Below are 25,242 nucleotides of genomic sequence, written 5' to 3' on the forward strand. Positions count from 1 at the left end.
ATTCAAATCTAGACTATCACAATCAAATTTGCCTTGGTAACTTTTGGAAAGGGATGGTAACTGAGTTTGTGTTGTGATGATGAAAAGTGAGTTACCTATATATCAAGAGTCACTTATTTTAAACTTGACAATATCAAGTTTTAGAGGTTGTTAAATGTCTGCAGTAGGGTCTTCTAAATGAATATAGACAAATGGATTTTCCAAATATTTTGGAAAAGTAGACAAATGTGGACTTACCATTTTTTTGAGATGGGGTCTTGCTATGTTGCCTGGGCTGGAATACAGCAGCTATTCATAGGCGCAATTATAGTTTACTACAGCCTCAAATTCTTGAGCTCAAGCCATCCTCTGTCTCAACCTACCAAGGTGCTGGGACTATAGGCATAAGTCACTTCACTCAGTACAATTACTATTTTTAGCAAACCTGTTAGCCCACTGAAAAGTCTTACAGCTTTTTTGAAAGACTATCTAGATTCAATTGAAAAATAAAATTCTTCAGTGTTAAATATAAATGAGCACCTGAAGTTGGTACATAAAGATTCAGGGATTTGATTGTTCATTTGCAAAAGTAACTTGGAGTAGGAAAGCAGTGGACATTATTGATGTTTCATATTTATTTTTCCATTCTTTATTCTTATTATTGCATTAGAAATCCAAATATTAGAAACACACACAATATAAATTTAAAAATCACAATACTGTTTATTTCACAAAATGTAATTCATTTCATTTATATTAATATCTACATTGTCATGATCTGCCTTCAAAATATTGCTGTATAGCTTTATCTAACTATAACTAAAAACAATAACTGGGAAATCTGTCCTCATACCCAAATACCCAAAATAGATATCAGTCACTCATAAAAAAGCTAGGAAGATAGTGAACTGAGTGAAATCTTAAATAGGAACTTAAAGCTACCTCCCAGTAGGTATGAAATATCAGTGATAGCTCTGACTACACCCTAGAAAATATCATTTGAAGTAAACAACAGACAAAAAAAAGTAAAACAAAACCAATGTAATTGTAGCAAAAACTTATAGGACAGAAGGAAATACTAGTTGAATAATATTATAGTATTTTGTCTCTCATATGTATTTCTAGTCAGTAAATTTAGGAGGTTCATTTGAAGATGTTTCTGCTCTCTCATGTTCAGTGCAAATGGCCTTCTCTAGTTGAAATGATAAATGATACTGAGAAATCAGCATGCTATTTTGATGAGTCTTCTGATTAGAGAATAATTTTAGCTACAGATAAAACCATTTTATGATTTTGTCAATCTTTTCTGCTATCACTTGATTAAAATATTTTCAAGAACCTTAAAATATCAAAACTTTAGAAATTAACACTTTCTAGAACTGCAAAAAATATGTTCTAGATAAAAAGTGTATTCTAGAGCTGCTCAAAATTATATTCTGCAACAAACATGGGTCTATATTCTTTAGTATTCACAAGGATGAAAAATAATATAAGTTAAGCATATTTTTCATTCAAATTTCTTGCTCAAATGAAGTCATTTGATGCACAACATGGCTTTTTGGAGCAACTGTACTACTAAAATTATATTTGTCCAGATGTACAAATGTTTAAAGTATTATAAGCATATAATGTTTATTCGTTGTGTCTAGCAAAGTCAGAAAAAGAGTTCTAAAAACCAGGGCCATATTCCATCTTAAATTTTATAAAAACACAAATCAGATAAATGTTTTCAATGCATTTCAAACATTATGGTACACAGTGGCTTATTCCGTGCATGTTTGTTAAACAAAGAATTGAATTACACTTATTTGCCAATTACATTTGTTACTCATTGGCCTTAATAATGTGAAACGAAAAATAGTAGAAGAATTTGCTGTGTTTATAAGTAAATAAGACTAAATATATAAGTGAATTTCCTATTACTCTGTAACCAATACATGAATTACACAGAGAGGAACTTAAGAGGGATGTTGCTATAAATCTTTGTCCATTAACTGCATAATAAAATACCTGCAAAACAAGACATTTGTTGGATGAAGGAATGAATGAAATCTAAATCAGAAATCAGGAGAAAATGAAACTAAAGGAAAAATTCTGAGAAAACAAAATAGTACATTTAAGAAACGACATTTGTTTAACATGACTGTAGCAGATGATAATTTAATAGTTAGCATGCAGAAGTTAAGGAAAAAATAAAAAAGATCCATTAGATATGGCAATACGAGGGACATTGGTAAACTTAACGTCTGCGGGCAGGCGTTTTGCTTCATTTTGTTTGAAATAACTATAAACTCAGTTGCATTAAACCTATAGTTCAATCTGGGGAGAACAGACATCTTTACTGTGTATGGTCAATCTTTCAAACCATGAACATAATATGTCTCTCCTTTTACCCAGATCTTCTTTTATTTCTTTTTTCAGAGTCTTGTAGTTTCCTACATGCAGATCTTGCATAAATTGTGTTCATTATTCCTCATATACCCCTACTCCATCTGTAATGATATCTACTGTTTTATTCCTGATATTACTAAGTTTTGTCCACTCTATTTTATGGTTGTCAGTCTTGTTAGAGGTTTGTAAATTTGAATAATCTTTTCAGAAAACCAGTTATTGATTTCATTACTTTTTTGTGTTTTCAATTTAATTTATTTCTGCTCATATCTTTATTATCTCCTTTCTGATAACTTTGGATTCATTTTTTTCCTAGTTTCTTGGGGTGGGTGCTTGAATTGTTGACTTAAGACTTCCTTTTTTTGTAATGAAAGCATTTCGTAATATAAGTTTCACTCTCAGCACTACTTTAGATGTGTCCCACAAATGCTGATATCTTGCATTTTTATTTCATTCAGTTTTATGTATTTTTTTTACTTCCCTCAAGATATCTTCTTTGACCTATGCAATATTGAGAAGTATGTTATCTAATTTGTAAGTGTTTGGAGAGTTTCCTGTTTTCTTTCTATTATTGACTTCTGGTTTGATTCCATTTTGATCAAAGAATACACTTTGTATGATTTCAAATCTGTTACATTTTTTAGGTTAGTTTTGTGGCCCAGAATATGGCCTGTTTTTGTATATGTTTCCTGTGGAAATATGTATTCTGCTGTTGGCCGAAGTGTTCTAAAATGTCAATCATGCACTGTTGGTTAATGGCATTGTCCAATGAAATGGATATACCTGAACCACGCATTTCAGTAGGAGTCTTTGCAATGCATATTGGTTGAGTTAAGAAGGTTTGTATACCTTGATTTGTTTTACAATGCAAATCTGATATATAGTTTATGACAGCAATGCAATTTACCATGATTGTTATATTCAGGCTTTTGTTTGAAATATGTAACATCAATATATACTTTATTTTGCTGCTTCCTTAGGATATCCCTTCTTCTGTATTTAATACAGCTATTGAGGAGATAAAATAAAAGGCAACAGTCAAGGCTGCATAGGTTAACAAATCATTTACCCATGAAGTTTTTCTACTAGTCCAGTGGGTATTGTCAGTGGACACTAGGAAAACCGTAAGGGAATTCATGTTTTTCTGCATTTAGTGACTAGTCATATCCGTCTCAAAAATGTGTTCACCCTAGATTAATTTTGTTGGTAGTCAAGAATGGTGAATTTAGCACATCAAAATAAAATAAATTATAGGGAAGTTGCAGATAGTAATCAATATGTGAAAAAATTAACTAAGCTAATAGTAAATAAACGTGAGGATAAGAAATTTTGGGTGGAATGTAATAGATTTTTAGTGTTCCATACCTTCAGTGGGATGAAAAATATTTTAAACTTTACCAGGATGTATTTTTAGAAAAATATTTAACAAATGTATCATTTATAACTTAGATGATATAACTATAACTATACATATAACTCAGAAATATATTTTATAACTTTCTTTGGCTTCTGTAATTCTCAATGCAGTCAGCAAAAACTGAAGGATTGAGGAACTGTATTTTATTGTAATGCTTTTTCTCACTTAAACGTGAGCTTAATTAGAAAGCTCCTCATGAAGTACTATAAAATACAATGAAGGTTTTATTTGGGCCAAGGTAAGCCTATAAACCAGATAAATCTGTAATAACTGTTTGTACATTAGTAGTACTGTTTATTAATATATGTAGTTGCAATCAGCCATCACTGAAGAAGCTTTATTGAAATACATTTGTAGTAATATAAAGAGTAGTACACAAGTCTTCTTAATCAATTATAGTTTATTTAGTCAATAAAGCACACTGGACCACAACAGCACATTTCATTTTTCCCCTCAGGAAATCAATATTCACAATAGAAAATAAATGTCAAATTGAAGGCTTGAATTTTGTGCATGAGGTACATTGGGAATAAGTCTGGATTTGGGTTCAAGGCACCAGGGTTCTAGTCTAATTTAGCTGCCATTATTGACTTCAGAAAAGCAACACCTTCTTAAAGATGTAGTTCCCCTTCCAAATTTAATTCATGGTCTTGTTACTGAAGTTTCATCAAATACATATTTCCAAGAGAGGACCACAGGAGTTAAGCTTTTAGGAATAGATGAAATATAATTATTGGCTGTAATCTTTCATAATACTAGATTCTGTCTACAAATTTTTGGGATTTTATTATTGTTGCTAAAATCAACAGTAGAAATATGCATGAAAGAATGTTTAGAACATGCAAATCTTTAGTCCCTTGCTAGTGTTACAGGGCAAGAGTAAAGAATTTGTGGGAACCTGGCCGGGCACGGTGGCTCATGCCTGTAATTCCAGCACTTTGGAAGGCTGAGGCAGGTGGACCGCTTGAGTTCAGCAGTTTGAAACCAGCCTGGCCAACATGGCGAAACCCCATCTCTACTAAAAATACAAAAACAATTAGCTGGGTATGGTGGTGCGGGCCTCTAATCCCAGCTACTCAGGAGGCTGAGGGAGCAATCGCTTGAACTCGGGAGGTGGTGGCTTCAGTGAGCCAAGATCACACCACGGCACTCCAGCCTGGGCGACACAGTGAGACTATGTCTCAAAAAAAAAAAAAAAAAATTGTGAGAATCTAAAGCCAAATATATTTTCAAGAATATATTTTATAAATATGTATAAATATGGAATTAGGTATAAAAGTAGGTCACTATTTCTGTCCATGCACTCCCTCAGATTACCAATTTCCTTGTACATAACCATCTGTGGTATTATTATTTTAGACTTACCCTTCTTTATTACTTGAAATTCATGTGATAAAATTCTATTCAACTTTAATACACAAATCAAAAAATCTAGCTTGATATTAAGACATCTGAGTGTCTGAAAGCTTTGCTAATCTTACTCCAAATAGCCAAACAAAAGTAGTGCCTGCAACCAAAAATAAGAAAAAAACATATTCTAAAACAGAAAGTATTTCATATGATCTCTTACAAAAACAGAGATTATTGAGACAAAAATATGTTAACAGCTGTTCCGATATAGGCATCCAAAGCAAATCGGCATAATTGGGAAAAATACTAACCAAGAATACTATTAAGCTTTTAACATATCAGTATATGCTCCATCTTAAGAAAATAACTTCTTATAGGCCTGAATGATTGAAAAACAACTAAAGCCAATCAACTTATTTTGAGTGTCTTCAAACAGTGGGCATAGGTTTTTTTTTCTGTTGATTATGTTCAAGGATGAGTCAACAAACGATAATTAAATCATGGATTGATTCTATGAGAATACGTTAAAGCTGAAAATGAGAAAAAGTCTAGAAATGTCATAAATATATGTTCATGAAAATGATAGCAGTATGTAAGAACAGTTCATCGTTTCATAGACGTTGATATACACTTAAGTTGTCGTTGAAGTGAGGAAACCAAAAATTAGAAGTTATTCTTAGATTTCCAAGATTTCAGTAAATAGCATAACTAGGTATTCATATTAAGGAAGTTGATTGAAAATATTTCCAAAGGTCACCAGAAAATCAAACCAAAACAACAACACAAGAACTTGGAAAGTGCAGTAAAAAAATTCTGGCAGTTATTAATAAAAATACCTTGAGTCTCTGACAGACTTATATATCCAACTGTCATTTTGACGTATCTACTTGGATGTTTAATCAACATCTCACAAATAGCAGGACCCAAACTGAAATCCCGAAATCCCCTTCAAAAACGCTTCACTTATAGCCTCTGCCGTCTCAGTAAACAGCAACTATATCCTTCTGTTGCTCAGGCCAATATCCTTGGAGTCATCCTTGATGCCTCAATTTCCTTCACATACCTCATACCATCAGTCAAAAAATCCTTTTGGCTCTACATAGCGGATGCTGTGATATACCTCCTGGATCCCCCCTCAGGAAAGAAGGGTTTATTTCCCCAGCTGCCACAAGTGGGGCCAATAGACAGCCTTAACCTATCAGCCCTCTTTAAGAATTGCCTGTTTATAAATCATGCTGCTATAAAGACATATGCACACGTATGTTTATTGCGGCTCTATTCACAATAGCAAAGACTTGGAACCAACCCAAATGTTCAACAATGACAGACTGGATTAAGAAAATGTGGCACATATACACCATGGAATATATGCAGCCATAAAAAATGATGAGTTCATGTCCTTTGTAGGGACATGGATGAAACTGGAAACCATCATTCTCAGCAAACTATCACAAGGACAAAAAACCAAACACCGCATGTTCTCACTCATAGGTGGGAACTAAACAATGAGAACACATGGACAAAGGAAGGGTAACATCACACACCGGGGCCTGTTGTGGGGTGGGGGGAGGAGGGAGGGATAGCATTTGGAGATATACCTAATGTTAAATGACGAGTTACTGGGTGCAGCACACCAACATGGCACATGTATATATATGTAACTAACCTGCACGTTGTGCACATGTACCCTAAAACTTAAAGTATAATAATAATAAAAAAGAATTGCCTGTTGAAGGAATTAGCTTGCTCAAAGTCACTCACATCAATCAATACAGGGGTATGAAGGCCTACCTCCTTTGCCCCAACTCCAGACAACTCTGTAGAACAATCCTAGCTTCAGAGCTCCCTATTTAAATGTATGAAGCTTTCACTGACAATGCGTCAAAGGACGACCTCCCCTTCTGTCAAGCCCTGCTTCCTCCCCTTCCTTCTGACAGATGTTGGTGCCACGGTAACTCCATAGGAACTTTCTACACACTACTTTTCATGTTATATTCTGATTCTTGTAGAACATCACCTTTGATAGTTGGGAATAGGTGTGCTTAGAGAAAGCAGATACTAAGATAGTATGTTCAACTTGTCAGCTGGCAACAAGGATAAAGCACACATATACCCTGGAGCAAGATAGGAGTGAAATATATACAACTCTTGCTGTGGAAAACTCAGGCGGTATTCTAATGAAAGGAACTGTACTAGTAGGTGTGATGATGTATCAGGCATTTGAGAAAAATGAGAGGAATAGTTACTATAATGACTGTAGAATTAGGTAGATTAGATACAATTGATAATTACGGAAAAAGTTAAAAAAAGGCTTATGGTGATTAATTGACAATTAAAAGCTAAGTGTGAAAACCAGGAAGCCTCCTAGGTAGCTTATAAAGTCTCTCTGATTCAGCTGGAGAGCACCCGGGCCCAGGAATTATTCCTAAAACTAGCAGAGCTCAAAGAAAGGCTAAACTCTCATAAAAGGGTAGACCTGCAATGATAAGGTGACTGTATAAACAAAATGTGGTACATCCATACAATAAAATACTGTTAGACAAAAAGGGTAAAGAGGTCGTGTTACAGGCTATAGCATGGATAAACCTTGAAATCCTGATGCTAAGTGATAGAAGCCAGTCACAAAAGATTATATATTGTATTTTAAATTGACATGAACTTTTTTAGGGATACAAAGTATATACACACAGAAAGTATTAATAGATGAGTGCCTGCCTGGGGCTGGGTGTGGAAGTGTGGATAGACTACAAATGGGAACATAGAAACTTTTTGGTGTGATGGAAGTGGATTATGGAAAACTGTGTTGTGGTGATATATTCAGAACGGCATGGATTTACTAAAAGCCATGAAATTGAAAATTTACAATGGATAGCTTCAATGGTTTGCAAATTATGACTAAAATTGGAAAAAATTAAAAAGGCAAACCCAACGAAAGAAAAGCAGGCAGTGTGTATGTGTCAGAGAGAGAGAGAGAGAGAGAGCACTGCACTAAATTTCAATGCTGTATGTGAAATTTTCCCTGACCACTTTTGGCTGTATTATTTGCCCTCCTCTTTGCTTCCTTTTTATTTATCCATTAAAAAATTTATGTACAACTATTAAATATCACTCTTATGCTAGTTATTTGAGATACAAGGAGAACAAAGATATCATTTGTGCTGTAAAGGCATTAATAGACTAGAGTGGGAGACATTCAAGAAAATCAGCAAGTATGAGGCAGTGTACATATGACTTTCTCTGATATTATTATGCTCACGAGCTAAAGGAGACAATGAAAGGGCTTCAAAAATACCTACATCATAGTAATTACCTTGTTGAATATTTATTAAACATATTCTATATTTCAGTCTATTATTAATGACAGTAATATTGTTATTCTGTTCCTTTAGTGAGGCAGTGCATAGAATTATTTTACAAATAAAACTGGATTTTATTTTTCCTGAGAGCATTCTAGGTAGGAGAATGATTTGAGATAAGGCATTAGATATCAGAAATAGTAAGCAAGCTCCATGTGCTAGGGAAGAGCTGTGAGATATACATATATATCTATATATAGATATATACACACACACATATGTATATGTCATATAAGTGTATATGTATATGCCATATATACATATACATATACACATATATGGCATATACATATATATGTCATATACACATATATGGCATATACATATATACGTCATATACACATATATAGCATATACATATATATGTCATATATACATATATAGCATATACATATATATGTCATATATACATATATAGCATATACATATATATGTCATATATACATATATGTGTACATATACACACATTATAGATACATATATGTATATATGACATATATATATGAAATAACATGTATATATTTATACATCATGTGCACATATCCACAATACTGTAACACTTCATTTCATTTATTCTTGTTTCACGATTCTAAGATTTCATCTTTTTGGAAGTCACTGCAAACCAGGAAATAAATAGTAAATGATCTAGAACATTCCAAATAATGCTACCACTTTAGTTCACTATTTCTACCACTTATTTTACAACAAAGTCTTTAAAATAAAATCTTCTATGTTGAATACAAACATCTCAAGCTGCTTGGTTAGTTTTCTTTTGGTTGTTTTATTTTGATTTTCAGTGCCTAGTACATCAGAAACATTAAACCATAAGAAGGCTGTAAGGAATAAACTGTTAGAGACTGGTACTATGACAGCAGGAGCAGTGACAGTGGACAATCTGGTAGAAAGAAAGGAGACTATAGCATAAAAGGAGAGAAATTGTATTACAGTACAGGATAGAGACGAGTGACAATAACCAACATTTGTGTAGTGTTTTTATGATCTGGAGTTTTGCAAATTTATTGCTCCTTTCTTTTATCATTCCAAAACTCCTTCGAGGCATGCTTCATTATCCTCATTTAACAACTGATGAGCTTCCGATTGTCAAATATTGCACAGCCAATAATAGAATCAGCAAGGCTAGGTCAAACTCTTTGATCAGTATTCTGACCAATTACCATACTGTCCATAATGATGACCCATAAATTGTTAATGAAAATTGAAAGTAGAGTCAATATGATATGTTTAATGGGCATAAAATTCATACTCCATATTGATTTCTAAAACAATCTACACTAATTTGTACATAAACAGTTATATTTTAGACATCTAAACATTTCTCTCATATTGAATAGCTCTTCTGCCATTATTGACAGACAATGTGCCATTACTGAAATTTGAAGTACTTATTCATAATACCAAATTAAATCCATGATGCTTCCTTTTTGATGATCCACTCTTTTTATGTGAACTCCAGCTTGAAAACAGACAATTGTAACACCTTCCCATTAACACTAACTGAAAAAAAGGATCTTATCATTTTAATTCAAAGATAGAAAAAGACATTTTCCTTTTCTTCTTCTTGTTATAACCTGAGAATAATATGTATTCCAAAAGCTTATCATTTTCCCTTTCATGGAAACATCTTTATATACACCTTTCCCTTCATACATACAGCATTTTTAAAATAATGCTTCCTTTCAGTTGTAATTAGACCAGCAGACTTGCTTTTTGCACTCATATAGTGTTCTACAAGTTGAAATAGAATTAGTCTACTAGGGCATGCACTCACCAGGTTATGTCAGGCCTCTCCATTTTCTACTGTATTTGTGGTAGCTAGACTCTCAGATGGCCCCCAGTGACCCCCTTCTTTTGGTATTCATGCCCATATTGTAACAGGGTCGCATTGTGTGACTAATAGAATATAATAGAATTAATGATATGTCACTTTTGAGATTAGATTATAAAAGATCCTTGTATTTGCTCTCTTGAATAATTTGCTATGGGGAAGCAGCTGCTTTGTTGTGAGGACACTCAGAGTAGCCTACGATGAGACCCATATGAAAAGAAACTGAAGTCAGCCAACCTCATGAAAGATCCTGAGCCAGAGCCCTACACTTAAGCCACTCTTTATTTTTTACCTATAGAAACTGTGAAATGACTAATACTATTGTTTAAAGTCACTAAGTTTTGGGGTAAATTGGTTATCCAGCAATAGATAATTAATACAATATTACATCTAGAATGTTTACCTGCACATATTTAAACAATTTTGAGAATGTAACTGTGTATTACTCAGGATAGTTAATATTACCTATCGCAATACACAAATAGATCAAAGGTTTTTTCTTGTTCATGTCACAGTCAATTCCGATCCAGTGGTTCTGCTTGGTGATTTTCCCCTAAAGGTATATTGTAAATCTAGGCTTCTTGTTGGTAATAAACCCCTCTGCTAAAATTTATTCACTTTCAGCTATACATGAGGGACAGATAGCATGAAGAACAAATATCCATCCCTAAACTGTCTTGGATTATGAAAAAATATAGCGTTTCTCTCATATACTTATTTGTAAAAATTCAAGTACATGACCCTAGCCAAACTGCAACAAAAGCTAGTAAATGAAGTCTTCTGTTTCCAGAAAGAAGAAATGATGTGTTTAACAGGTAGCCTTGTCTCTGCCACGTGACACTGGCTTTAGAGTCATAGTAGTGAAAGAGAGATGCTAAATATGTTCAAAGAGAAACTCTGTACTATTAAGTACTCCTTGAATTTCTATTTTTTATGGCTTATTGACAGGATACTTTTATCACTTTGTTCCACTATTTAAAGAAATTGATTTCATATTGCTACTAACATGAAAGCAACTTTTCAATGTTTCTTCAGAAACGATAGCGAATGAACTCTGAAAACAAAAATATTGTAAAGTACCGGTTATCTTTTACTGGATAATAAACAACTAAAAAAACCTTGGCTATATATGATGGTAAGCAGTTATTGCTCGTGTGCTCAGCTGGAAGTTGGCTAAGCATTTCTGCCTAATTGACTGGGTTCACTTACATGTTCTGGGGTGAACTGACCATCAACTGATTTAGGTTGGTTTAGCTTGGGTGACTGGGGTGACTTGACTCTGCCCAAATGTTTGCCATCCTCCAGTAGACTAGGTCAGAAATGTTTTCATGGTAATTACAGAGGCACAGGAGAGTACATAAGCTAAAGTGAAAGCTTATTTCAAGTCTCTGAATACGTCACATATACTAGGATTCCATTGGCCAAAGTAAGGTTAGAGGAGGGAGACTACAAAGAACATTGCAAAGTACGTGGATATAGGCAGTGGTAAAATTCAGAACATCAATGTAACCTACCATACACATGCATGCTCTGAAATATCAATTAATCAGTCATATTTCAACTTCAGTAAAGGCAACCAGTCATTATCGATGCCTAAGAATAGCACTTTTGGAATGGATACGATTTCTTCACATCCAGTTTTATATATAATAAAATTCAACATCTCAACTTGCCAAAATTGAAGATGAGTTTGCTGTTCTTTAACTCTCAGTAGCGGTTCTTGTCCAAAAGGCCACACTGATATTGAATGTACCTTAATTATAAAACAAAAATTTCCTATAGATTTATGATTAAACAAAAATAACTCTTAAAATATACATTGGGCTGGGAGTAGTGGCTTGCACCTGTAATCCCAGCACTTTGGTAGGCCTAGGCAAGAGGATCACATGAGCCCAGAAGTTCCAGGCTGCAGTGAGCTGTATTTGTGCCACTGCACTCCAGCCTGGGCAACAGAGCAAGACCATATCTCAAAAAGAAAAAAAATATATACACTGGCCAACGAGTTTTCAGTAATATTAAAATTTTTTCCTCTTCATCTTTGGTTTTTATTCCTCAGAGGATTTTTTTTTGAGACAAGGTCTGGCTCTGTCATTCATTCCAGTTGCCCAGGCTGGAATGCAGTGGTGTGATCATGGCTCATTGCAGCCTTGAGTTCCTGCGCTCAAGTGATCCTCCCACCTCAGCCTCCTGAGTTGCTGGGACTAAAGGCACGTGCCACCACACCTGGCTAATTTTTTAAATTTTTTTTGTAGAGACAGGGTTTCACTATGTTGCTCAGGGTGGTGTTCTCAACTCTTGGACTCAAGTGATCCTCCTGCCTCAGCTTCCCAATGTGCAGGGATGACAGGCATGAGCCACTGCTCTGGCATCTGAGGAAAATTTTTAAGGAAATCTGTCTGCCTGTCTTGGTGAGATAATCTTTGGCACTGAAGAGTATCCACAAGATTCAATTATCTAAGACATCTTTAATTAATTTGAGTTATTTTTATTTAGCACATTATACCTGTCATTTTGCTAGGTGCTACTTTTTTAATGACTAACAAGAAAGACTTAGTTATTTACAAAGTTTATAATCTAATAGAAGATAAAAACAATCAGTAATTACCATATCATGCAATACACTGTAATTATATGCAGAGGTCTGTGGTGGTTAAGAAAACAAGAGAGCAACCTAAGCCAGGAAAGTTTTCAAGAAGAGGTTAAAAACTCAGATGGAATCTGAGCATGAGTAATTGACTCGTGGGAGGGTCTTGTAGGAAGGATATTTGTTTCTTCTAAGCAGTAAATATTAAGTAAAGGAAGTCAGATTTATAAACACATTAAAAATGTACATTCAATAGTCTAGGTGATTTATTGAAAGCTGGGCATAAAGTGGAGAAAGCAGTTAAGCAAAGTATATAATTTTTATTATTGGGGCAACTGAACTTATTCAATAACAGAGAGAGATACAGTGTGAGGAGGAGTTCTGGTAGTAAAGATAACCTTATAATCTGGATAAAATCAGTTTAGTGTTCTGATGGGACATTCAGTGGCAAATATCTATAAGGCAGTTGGCTTCTTGTGCTTGAAGATGAAGAGAAAGCCCTAGTCTGGAGGTAAACATCAATAAAATGTCGCTTATATGTTAGCTGTATATCAGTTGGCTATTGAAGTTCTAAGAGTAGTGAAACTGCCCAGAGAGAGTGTGGTCTACCAAGCAAAAGAAAAAGCTTAGATCTGAAACCCAAAGAACTCCAATATTCAAGGTATGAACAACATAAAATCTATTCACAAGAAGAAAAAAAGGAACTGCCAGAAATGTAAAAAGAAACAGGATAATATGGGATAAAAGCCAAAGAAGAGTTTTGAAAGGAAAAGAAGGTTGTCAACATTTTTGAATGCATATGTTTTATCAAATAAAATAAGGTGTGAAAAAATCCACTGGCTTTATCAAGATGGCTGTCAATGTCCTTGTCAAGAGTGGTGACAGAAGTGTGAATGGAAACTAAAATGCAGTTAAATAAAATTAAATGAGTATTTTGAAGCAGAGACTTGCAAATATATGTAACGTGTTCAAGAAAGAGATATGGAGAATATAATGAGAACAAGGAACTTTATGAGAAAATTGAATGTTTTAAAACTCTACTGGTTTACAGAGGAAAAGGTTAAAAATCCAAATGGTAAAGTAAGAGAGTGAGGTCTCAGAGAAATTAGAACAGATAGAAGTCACAGCATAGATGTAAAAATTAGCCATAGTAAATGGGATTACCAATTCTATTGCATTATTGGTGAAATTAGTAATTAGTAAAGCATCTCTGTGAGAAAAAAGGTGATTTTATTATCAACAAGGAAATCTAAAAGCATTCCACCAAGAGTTATGTACAAGGAAAAGGGTGCTCAAGGCCAGTACAATTAATTAATATTACTTTGGTGGTAGTAGCCAAAGCAATTTGACAAAAGTAAAAAAAAGAAAAATTTTCTTATAGGACAGCAATTAATTTCTCAATACATACAAGGGAAGCTAGAAGAAAATGAAACAAAATGTCTGAGGGACAGTTATTTCAAACTATATTCAGCCAACAATCTATTAAGAATGAAAACAGTCATACTACTTTTCTCACATGCTGTCTTTTCCAGGAAACTGTATTAGCAAGATAAGCAAGAAAGAAATCAGTAAACAGAAAGTTCAGTACAGGATAACAGTGGTAATAATAATAAGTGGTGGGGATAGGAAATTATCTGATACGTTTGCCTATATAGAAAATAATATTGAAAAACATTTTACAGAACTCTTGGCCTATTTGGGAAGGATTAGAAAAAGATACTTTGAAAAGTAAGCAAATGAAAAAATAATATGATAATATAATATGAGATGGCAGTGGCACAGGAGCCTGCTCTGAAAGGCCACTAAGATGGAAGACTGAAGCTTGGTTTTAATGGATGGTGCAGCGGAATAAAATAATGGATATTTTTAAAAGAGTCTTCTCAGTTATTGTGTTCTGAGGGTTAATTCTAACAAGTCTGGAATTTGCCCAAGATGTTTCACTGATGTATGAGATGCATCTGCATGGTACTGACTGCTGGTCAATGGTACTGGCTCCATGTTGGTGGTTTCCAATCCAAGTGACAAAGCATGGCCATTGAGGGAGGGCCTTGCAGAGGGGGACAATTGGAGCCTCCTCCAAACTTTGTAACCTCTTGTTGTAAGTCAGCCTGTGGCTGTGACATGTATCCTGACTCTAAGACTTTTGACTTATTATATCCTTTCCCCAAAATAAACTGTAGGTGGGCAAACCTTGTTATTTTGGGTCCTCTGAGTTTTCTTTAGAAATCCAAACTTGTTTGACTGCTACCATTAATTTAGTTATAGCAAAATATATAATTATATGTAATTCTGTGCATGTTTATTTGAGAACTTCCTTAGGGTTTCATATGTCTTTTTATCACCTTCAACTTCTCTGAAGTCCTGCTGCAATCCATTGTGCTTTCAAACATATGGTGCTAGCTTGGTAAGCCCAGTCTGTTTTTCCCTACAGATCCAGTTCATCTGAATCTACACTTGCTCTTGGAGGTCTTAGTAACAGGAGTATCCTTGCTTTTAGCTGGTTCCATTCTTCTAGGAAGCAGCTATGAAGTGTCCAGTGAATTTCTCTTTGCTGCCACCTCACACCCTGAAGTGTAGGTCTATAAAATCATCATATATTAACCCAGCACTATCAAATAGGTGAAAACATAGGGTTATTTTTTGTATTCCTAGTGTGTGGATATTCAAGTTAGATGTTCCTTGTGTGCAGACTCGTATAGCACCATTCAGGGTGTGCACATCAGATAGCTTTCCTAATGATGGAATCTTAGAAAGCAGAGTCTATTGAATAAAGGACCCAATAAGATTAAATTTTATATATAGAAGTTCTTATTTTCAGCAGTTACTAGATTATGTTTTAATATGCAAGTATTTTATTTTGATTACAACTATTTGAAAATTCTTATTTTAGAGAACAGCAAGACTGTTCACTATACAACTCATTCAATTCCTCAAAGGTGTCCACAGGTTTTATTAAGTTCATATTACCCTGACAACTATATTTTGGAGTTACTCCAGGTATGTTAGTAGATTCATCATTAATCCACATCACAATTGCTTTGGATCATTCTAAAGTGTTGAAGTGAATAGCAGCACACTGTATCCTGCTTAAACAGTTGGGGTAAAGGTCTAGAGGCTGATAGTCTTCAGGTAGCTAAAGCCTTGTATCAGGATTAGCAGCCACTGGTAATGTCAGAGTCCAAGTATGTGTCCAATTTCATGGGTTAAAGACTTATAGAACCAAAGCAGCAAACTCTTAGTGATTTTGGGAATATAACAGTTATCAAAAATTGAATAGCCACTTGAAGATATTTTCTTGAGTTTCTTCACTTCACACTCATAGTGTGAAAGACAAAAACCACTGCCACACCTGGCAAAGCTGACTATCTCCTTACTATCTGCCAAAGAGCTTGTCCAAAGACAAAATTCCACGAGTCTCTTTTGTAAAGATCAATCATTGTTATTCCCATGATACAGAAGACACTTTCAGATTTATTCCTTTTTATGAACTTAAGGATTTTCTCTGTATGAATTTGTAGTTTGTGTGCTATCATTGAATCTAAAGGAGAACCAAGTTGCAAAAATGGGAAAAAATTCTGGTTTTACTGCCAAGCTATAGAAAAATGCTTCACAATGGCTCTTGGGCTATTTAATATATTCTTCTCTGATAATTTTGGTGTTGCTTAGAAATCCAATGAACTGTAGATAAATACTGAATTTCTTCAGAGATTACTGATACACTGTTCAAAGTCTTGGAGAGGGGTCCTCAGGAAGGGGTACCTTCACACCTGCTGCCAGGCCTCAAGACAGCCCATCCACCACCAGATTATTTTTGAAAAATCAAGATGTTTTCAAACATCCATTAGAGTTGCTTCAGGGCCTATACATATAAATTTGTTGAATCTTGGATAATGCATTTTCAGTACAAGCATTGACAACCAGTTGGCCTTTCAAAACTGCTTAGATATCAGAATGTTTTGTAACAGAACATTAACTTTTAGACATAAACTCCAATCTCTGGCTTTAAAAATGAAAATTTAATATTATAATGCACATTTACTTAGTTTTCCCCCAAGCTGGTGAGAATACACTACTTCAATTGTATTCTCAGTACATTAGAACTGGTAGGAGCTTTTGTTATGTCATAGCTTAGAAACTGATTGTTCCTGTTTGAAAAAAAATTAAAAAGCCTTGAAACCAATCTACCAACTACATGGAAAATCTCCTTATTATAATTTTCAATAAAAAACCCTGCTTGGAGTGAAATTTCAATTAGAGATTACAATAAAACAAAATTATTCAAAACTCATTAATATAGTGATGAAAAATGGATTGCAGATAGTTCCATTTTCACTGCCAGCATATGATAAAAATGGATTTCAGAATTAATGAGCCTTTTGCAATGTTGCTTCATAATTTAAAAACTGTATATAATCTGTTGTGTTTTTTTCCTTTTTAAACATTTCCCTATGAAAAGCTAGGGAAATACTGAAATGACCATATACAACTCTCACCTCACCCCCAAAATTAGTGACAGTAATGAAAAATAGGGAATGAAATATCATTTATTGCTGTAACAGGAAAAGGCTCCAATAACATGTCAGAAGCATGTACACCAAGTACGATACAATTTGGTCCTGGTTGAAAAAAGATATTGGGACCTGATAAAAAAGAAAAAAAAAAAAAACCTCTGTGTTGAGAACACCTAGCAGCATTTTTCCTGAAGGACCCTGCTAAATGAATATCTTCTATATTGGAGGGACTGAGATTATTATGTAGGGCTTCTTTACCAACCACACAAGTGAAAGCAGAATATCAGATGAAAAACACAAGGTTGATTAGTACTAGTTTCTGAAGTCTAGAAGCAATGCTACAATGCACTTAAAACCAGACAGAAATTTTCTTTGAAAAACACACACCAACTAATAGAATGAGATTTTATTTCATATCCATGAGAATGGCTAAAATTAAAAGAATGACAAAACTGTATGTTGACAAAGTTGTGAGCAACCAGAACTCTCATACATTGTTGGCTGGAGTGTAAAATGGTATAACCATTTCAGAAAAAGTTCTGGCAGTTTCTTAATAAACTAACAATATATCTACCGTGTGACAAAGCAATTCTCTCAAGTGTTTGGCCAGGAAAAATGAAAACATACGTTTCCAGTAAGACCTTTAAATATCATTCACAAAAGTTATATTAGTAATAGCCCAAACTGTATACAGTTCAGGGGTCAATCAACAGGAGAACGAACAAACCGTGGCATACTCAGTTAATAGAACACTATTCATCAGAAGAAAGGAACAAATTACTGATAAACTCAACAACCTGGGTAGATTTCAAAATCATGCTGAGGAAAAGAGGCCTAATACAAAACAGTATCTACTCTTTATTGTATTATATTCTATACTATGTTCACAAATGGAATAATATGTACTGCATTACTCTGCATATATGAAATTTTAGAACAAGTAAAAGTAATATGCAGAGAAAAATATTGGAATATTATTTGCCTCTGGAGTGGTAAGAACCAACATTTTCTCAGAAAGGAGATAAGAGGACTTATGGGGTGATATAATGTTTTACGTCTTGATAGATTGGGTTATATAGGTACATGCATCTGTCAAAACTCAACAAATGTATATTTAAGATTAACACATTGCCTTATATGTAAATATTATACCAAAAGAGGAAACACAGTAAACAAATTTTACTATGGTTAATGATCTCCCTGCTGATACATTTAGAGGGGAGAGTACTAATGTCTGAAAATCCATTTGAAATGCATAAAAAATAAGATGGATTAATGGATGGATACATAAATGGCTAGATGGTCAAATGTGTTATAAAAACTATAGGAAAATGTTAATAACAGAATCCAAGTGTTGGGAATATGGAAATTCATTGTAAAATTCTTTAAACTTTATGTTTTTTTTTAATTTCTGCAGAATCATTTATAACACTTTATCCCTGAATACTTATGTGAATCTCCTAAGAACAAGGACTTTCCCCCACATAACTGCAATACCATTATCACAGCCAAGAAAGGATTGATACAGTGTGATTTTGTATATAGTCCATTTTCCACGTTTTCTCAATTGTCCTAGTTATGTGCTTCATAGCTTTTTTTTTTTTTAATTCAGAATACAACCAAGGATCATTCATGACATTTGATTTTTATGTCTTTTTGTGATTTTTTATGTCTTTCCAGTCCCCTCTTTTTTCTAAATAATTTTGTTACACTGCTATTTTGAAGAATCCAAGCTAGTTGTCTCCTAGAATGCTTCCTGTTGGACTGGCCTAACCATTTCTTCACGATTAGATTTCCACTAAGCAGGTTGTGTGGGTCCTTCCCACTGAATCTCATCTGACAAAGGGCTAATATCCAGAATCTACAATGAACTCAAACAAATTTACAAGAAAAAAACAAACAACCCCATCAAAAAGTGGGCGAAGGACATGAACAGACACTTCTCAAAAGAAGACATTTATGCAGCCAAAAAACACATGAAGAAATGCTCATCATCACTGGCCATCAGAGAAATGCAAATCAAAACCACAGTGAGATACCATCTCACACCAGTTAGAATGGCCATCATTAAAAAAATCAGGAAACAACAGGTGCTGGAGAGGATGTGGAGAAATAGGAACACTTTTACACTGTTGGTGGGACTGTAAACTAGTTCAACCATTGTGGAAGTCAGTGTGGCGATTCCTCAGGGATCTAGAACTAGAAATACCATTTGACCCAGCCATCCCATTACTGGGTATATACCCAAAGGACTATAAACTTTATGTTTGAAATTTTTCACAATATATTTTTGAAAAAAAAAACATAGATTCCTTTTTAAAAAAACTCCACAAAGTGAGATATTATGTTATTTTAATCTGACTTCTTACCAAAGCAGCCAGCCAACTGAACCATTTTTTTTCTCTTTCAACTTTTATTTTAGGATCAGGGATACATGTGCAGGTTTGTTACATGGGTAAATCGCATGTTATTGGGTTTTGGTGTACAAATGATTTCATCACCCAGGTGGTAAGCATAGTATTTGATAGATAGTTTACCAACCCTCACCCTCCTCCCACTCTCCACCCTCAGTAGGCCCTGGTGCCTATTAGTCTCCTCTTTGTGTCCATGTGTACTCAATATTTAGCTCCCACTTACAAGTGAGAACATGTGGTATTTGGTTTTCTGTTCCTGCATTAATTTGCTTTGGATAATGGCCTCCACCTGCATCCATACTCTTGGCTGTACTTTTGTTGCTACAAAGGACATGATTTAATTATTTTTCATGGCTCTATAGTATTCCATAGTGTGTATGTATCACATTTTCTTTATCCAGTCCACTGTTGATGGGCATGTAAGTTGATTTCATGTCTTTGTTATTGTGAATACTGCTACGATGAACATATGAGTGCATATGTCCTTTTGGTAGAATGATTAATACTCCTTTGAGTATATACCCAGTAAGGAGATTGCTGGGTTGAATGGTAATTCTGTTTTAAGTACTTTGAGAAATCGCCAAACTCTTTTCTACAGTGACCCACCAGCAGTGTATTTAAACCAATTGAAAAGAAAGAGAAAAAGACTAAAAAGCACAAGACACTCTTTAATGAAACAGGTATTTGTTTAACAGAGGACTAGTGTTGCAAAGTATCCAGAGAAAAAATACAAGTAGACGAGGACCCCAGTAGGAAGCTATAAGATAGCCAAATTTCTTCTTACTGACACTGAATAACTTAGTGGCTAAATATGGAAAGGAAATAAGCAGCTTCCAATCTCTGAGCTCAAATGTAAAGGATTTGATCCTAAATATGGTTTACATCACCTGAAAAAGGAGTCAAGTCAATGTCACCTTCATTTGCGTGGAATCCGGGCCCAGCTATGTCTGCTGAGAGCTGGACAGATGTTGAGATGGCCTGCCTGTGGAAAGGAGCTATCCACTCCAGGTCTCCCCTCTGTAGAGAGCTGGACACTTATTGGGACTACCTGTCTATGGAAAGGAGCTACCCACTTTGGGTCTTCTGAGAGCTGTTCTGTCGCTCAATGATGCTCCTCTCTGCCTTGCTCACCCTCTAGTTGTCTGTGTACCTCATTCTTCCTGGACATTGGACAAGAACTCCGAACCTGCGAAATGGCAGGACTGAAAGAGCTGTAACACAAACAGGGCTGAAACGTGCCCCCTGCTCACCACGTTGCAAGTGACAAGAAGGAGAGAAGAGCTGCAGTCCCAGAGAGGGTGTCACAGCCCTTCAGAGAGCCCAGCCCCAGGGGCTCCCCAAGCCAGGGCTGTGACACCCTCTTTCGGACTCTGCGGTTCCTGGCACCTCCAAGCTTCCAGGTGCCACTGCGTTCCTCTTGTCCAGATGCAGGTGCCCACAGTGGAAGCTGCTTGTGGTGCATCTGATCCAGCCTCAGGCTTCCACAGAGCTGATGCCTGTGCCAGCGCCTGGAATGGCCAGCCCCGCCACAGCAGCCAGCATGCCTGGCTGTGTGCAGTGGCCGTACCCCATGCTCACTTGCTCACACACCCCTTGCCACTCCATACCTGGCCCGCCCTTGGCAGATGTGGGATCCAGGCTGGTAGCACAAGCCAAGTGCAGCCTGCCAGGCTGAGTGGGTGGAATGAGCCCAGTGGGTCACAGTAAAACTCAGGCAAAGGCTCCACTGGCCACAGAAGCTTCCAGCTGGAAAAGCGACACCCTACAGATCCTGTGGCAAAAATATTTATGTTTAAACTCAATACCATGAAAAATTAGAATACATTATTTCTTTCAGACACAAGAGACATATACAGAAACAAATGACTCTATATGTCCAAAGACAATGGCAATGAATTCCAAAAAGTAAACATGATTTAGACAAATCTTTGTGATCACAATGTAATTAATGACAACATTCAAAAAAGAAATAAACCTAAGAAACAGGATCCTTAATGAATGAGTTAAATAAAATGTCAAAACTTACATTGAAGAATATCTTAAAAATAGGACTAAGAACACACAATTTAATACCTAAGAGGATGTTTTTCTATACAAACAAGAAGGTTAAATCACTAAGCATTTCCAATATTAATAAAGAAACTACAAAACTACTTCATTTTAAAATATTAGTAAACAAAAAATATGAATGTATCAAAGGAAAAGTATTCATACAGATTCAACAGATAAAAGTTGAATATCATGGCATGTGCCTGTAGTCCCAGCTACTCGGGAGGCTGGGGCAAGAGAATTGCTTGAACATGAGAGATGGAAGTTGCAGTGAGCCGAGGTTGTGCCACTGCATTCCAGCCTGGGCGACAGAGCGAGACACCGTCTCAAAAAAAAAAGGGGGGGGGAATATCTTCTTTTCAATATAAAAAATAGCAGTATTGACAAATAATTCCGAATAAACATGCATCAGCTAACCTAATCAAACTAACTTAATCAAAAGAAAGGAGCAAAACTAGGCTAAACTAAATCCTGCAATACGCCAATGTGCTGGTAGGCCCAGGCTAGAGTTTTCCATCATCTGAAGCTTACTATTCTCTTTAATAACCTGTAAAAGATAACTAATGTAATTTGGAAGCAAGGGGTGGTTGGATATTAGTTGTTCTATGTATGATTTTTTAGGCATTGAAAACTAAATTTCCCCAAGGGTGTTTTATTTGCTTTTTTCATAAATTCTTTGTCAGAAAACATAGTTTTATTGTTCACCACCATGGTAAAGTTGTAGGGCATGGAGGTTATTACGAAAAAAGATCTCTCTCTGCCCTGTACTTCCCTCTCCTCCCCTACAATCTGTTCTTCTCTCCTTCCTTCTCTTGCCCTCTCCCTTATCCCTTTCCTAATCATTCCACTTTTCATTAAGCTATGGCTGATGCCTGGTCTCTTCTGGCAGGCAAAGAAGGGAGTCATCCTATGGACAGGGATAATTGCCTGTAATCATCAGGATGGCTTTGTAGGACCACTTTGTGCTTTGAGATGCAGAAAGGCCAGTAAAGAGAGGCATGATGTTGCCCACATTCAGTCTTGAATTAGCTTTTATGGGGAGGAAACAGTACCTTACAGTAGGGATTTATTGGAATGGAGAAGGTACTAAACACAATGCAGAGAAGATAAAACCACACTGCAAAGGGGACAATTTGAGATGACTATCTCTTTTACCTGTGTATGATGGAGAAGGGGAACCATTTTCTGGGTTTGGTATGGGAAGGACTAAAGCTAATTCTTGAGATATGGTTGGAAAATATAGAAAATCAGGTGATGAAAAAATTACCACTAATTTTACCATCCTGGCAAGGTATTTAAGACTTGAAACATTTTTCTCTGTATTTTTAATAAATGCTATCTGTGATCAATTGTGTATATGATTCATATTTTTTATTAAAGTTATTTGTAAAAATACGAAAAATGTAGGAAATTATAGTAATGATGAAAAACCATCACCCCAAATCCCACCACCCAGATATTACTCATCATTTTTGTGCTTTACTATATTTATTATTAAGTATTTTTATAACAGTTCATATCATTCAGAATATATTGAAATTTTAAAAATAGTTAACTCAGGATATTCATAAATCCCACACTGAAGATTTTTTAACAGTAGGGACAACAATATAATGACTACAAAAGTGGCTCAATTAATCCAATATAATATTTAAAGTTAAAGAAAATCATTAAATTTCCCTAATAAAAGCAGGATTATTATAATTTTCTATTCAAGTGTGCATCTGTGGATAGAAAGAAAACTCATTTTGAGTTGCAATTTCATCCAGAAAAGTCTCCAAAACAGTTTAGTTATTATTACTAATTATTGGGTTAGGACATCAAGAAGTTTAGTTTATGTCATCCTCAAAAAATGACAAGATTTTCTCACTAAATCATAAGATGAGAGACATATAAAAAATTAAACAACACAAAACAATACTGTAAAACCTTCTAATACTGGAGTGATCTTATAATTATTGTAAGAAAAGAACTTTGGCAAGCACTGACAACCATTCACTCTGAGTGGCAGAATCCACCTGGTAATGAATCATCGAAAGATACACTGCATTCAGGGCATTCAGCCTGTTAAGGAAAGTCAATTTTAATTATGAGTTAACTATCCTAGACGTTAGCATTAATTAATTTGTGAAAAAGTCTTCAGGTAGTATTTTGAAAAAAGGTGCAAGGTTAGTATATTTTCTAAGCTCTTAACTTTTCAAGGATAAAATTATTTTTCTCCATGAATGAAAAATGATTTAGCTTGAGTCTCAAGTCACCACATTTTCCTCCTAGGAAGTCTAAAAGTATGAATTCATTGTCCTCTGGTACATCATATTGAAAACAAAAAACTAAAGGCAATCTTGTTCTCATTCTTTTCTAGGTAACTTTTTTTCTTCCTAGATTTTATAGGTTTGTACAGTAAACTTTGTAATGTATTTCATTTGATACAGTATCTAGAAATGGTTTTTCTAAGTTTTTTTCTGATGTTCAACGAACACTTCAGTCTTCACACTCGGGGCAGTTTTTTTTTTTGGTTATTGTTCAAAAATTAATTTTTCATCAATTGTAACTAATCAAATGGTTGTTTCTTTGTCTCTTCACTTATTTCCATACTTTGTATTTAAATTATCCACCTGTGTCAGCATAATCATCACTGTATGTAGTAAACTCTTTGATTTTTAAATTTTTATTCATTTTTAAAAATTTTTTTTGAGATGGAATCTTGCTCTGTCACTAGGCAGGAGTGCATTGGCGTGATCTCTGCTCACTGCAACCTCTGCCTCCTGGGTTCAAGCGATTCTTCTGCCTCAGCCTTCCAAGTAGCTGGGATTACAGGCGCCTGCCACCATGCTCAGCTAATTTTTGTATTTTTAGTAGAGATGGGGTTTCACCATGTTGGCCAGGCTGGTCTCAAACTTCTGACCTCAAGTGATTTGCCCAGCTCGGCTTCCCAAAGTGCTGGGATTACAGGTGTGAACCACCATACCCGGCCTGTCTCTTGTTAACATTTTACAACTTCTCCAGCAACTCCGCTACAACAGAGCATTATTTTAATAAAAACCTGTTACTGCTCATTAGCAATGAAATCTGCTACTCCATTTCATTTGCCTAAAATATTTCCTTATTTCATCACATTTTATCCACATTTTTCTATTTATTTATTTATTTATTTATTCATTTTGAGATGGAGTCTCACTCTGTTGCCCAGGCTGGAGTGCGGTGGCTCAATCTTGGCTCATTGCAGCCTCCACCTCCTGGGTTCAAGCGATTCTCCTGCCTCAGCCTCCCGAGTAGCTGAGATTACAGGTGTGCACCACCATGCCCAGCTAATTTTTGTGTTTTTAGTAGAGCTGGGGTTTCACC

The sequence above is a fragment of the Hylobates moloch genome, unplaced genomic scaffold (assembly GCF_009828535.3).
Source record: "Hylobates moloch isolate HMO894 unplaced genomic scaffold, HMol_V3 SCAFFOLD_7, whole genome shotgun sequence".
NCBI classification, from domain to species: Eukaryota; Metazoa; Chordata; class Mammalia; order Primates; family Hylobatidae; genus Hylobates; species Hylobates moloch.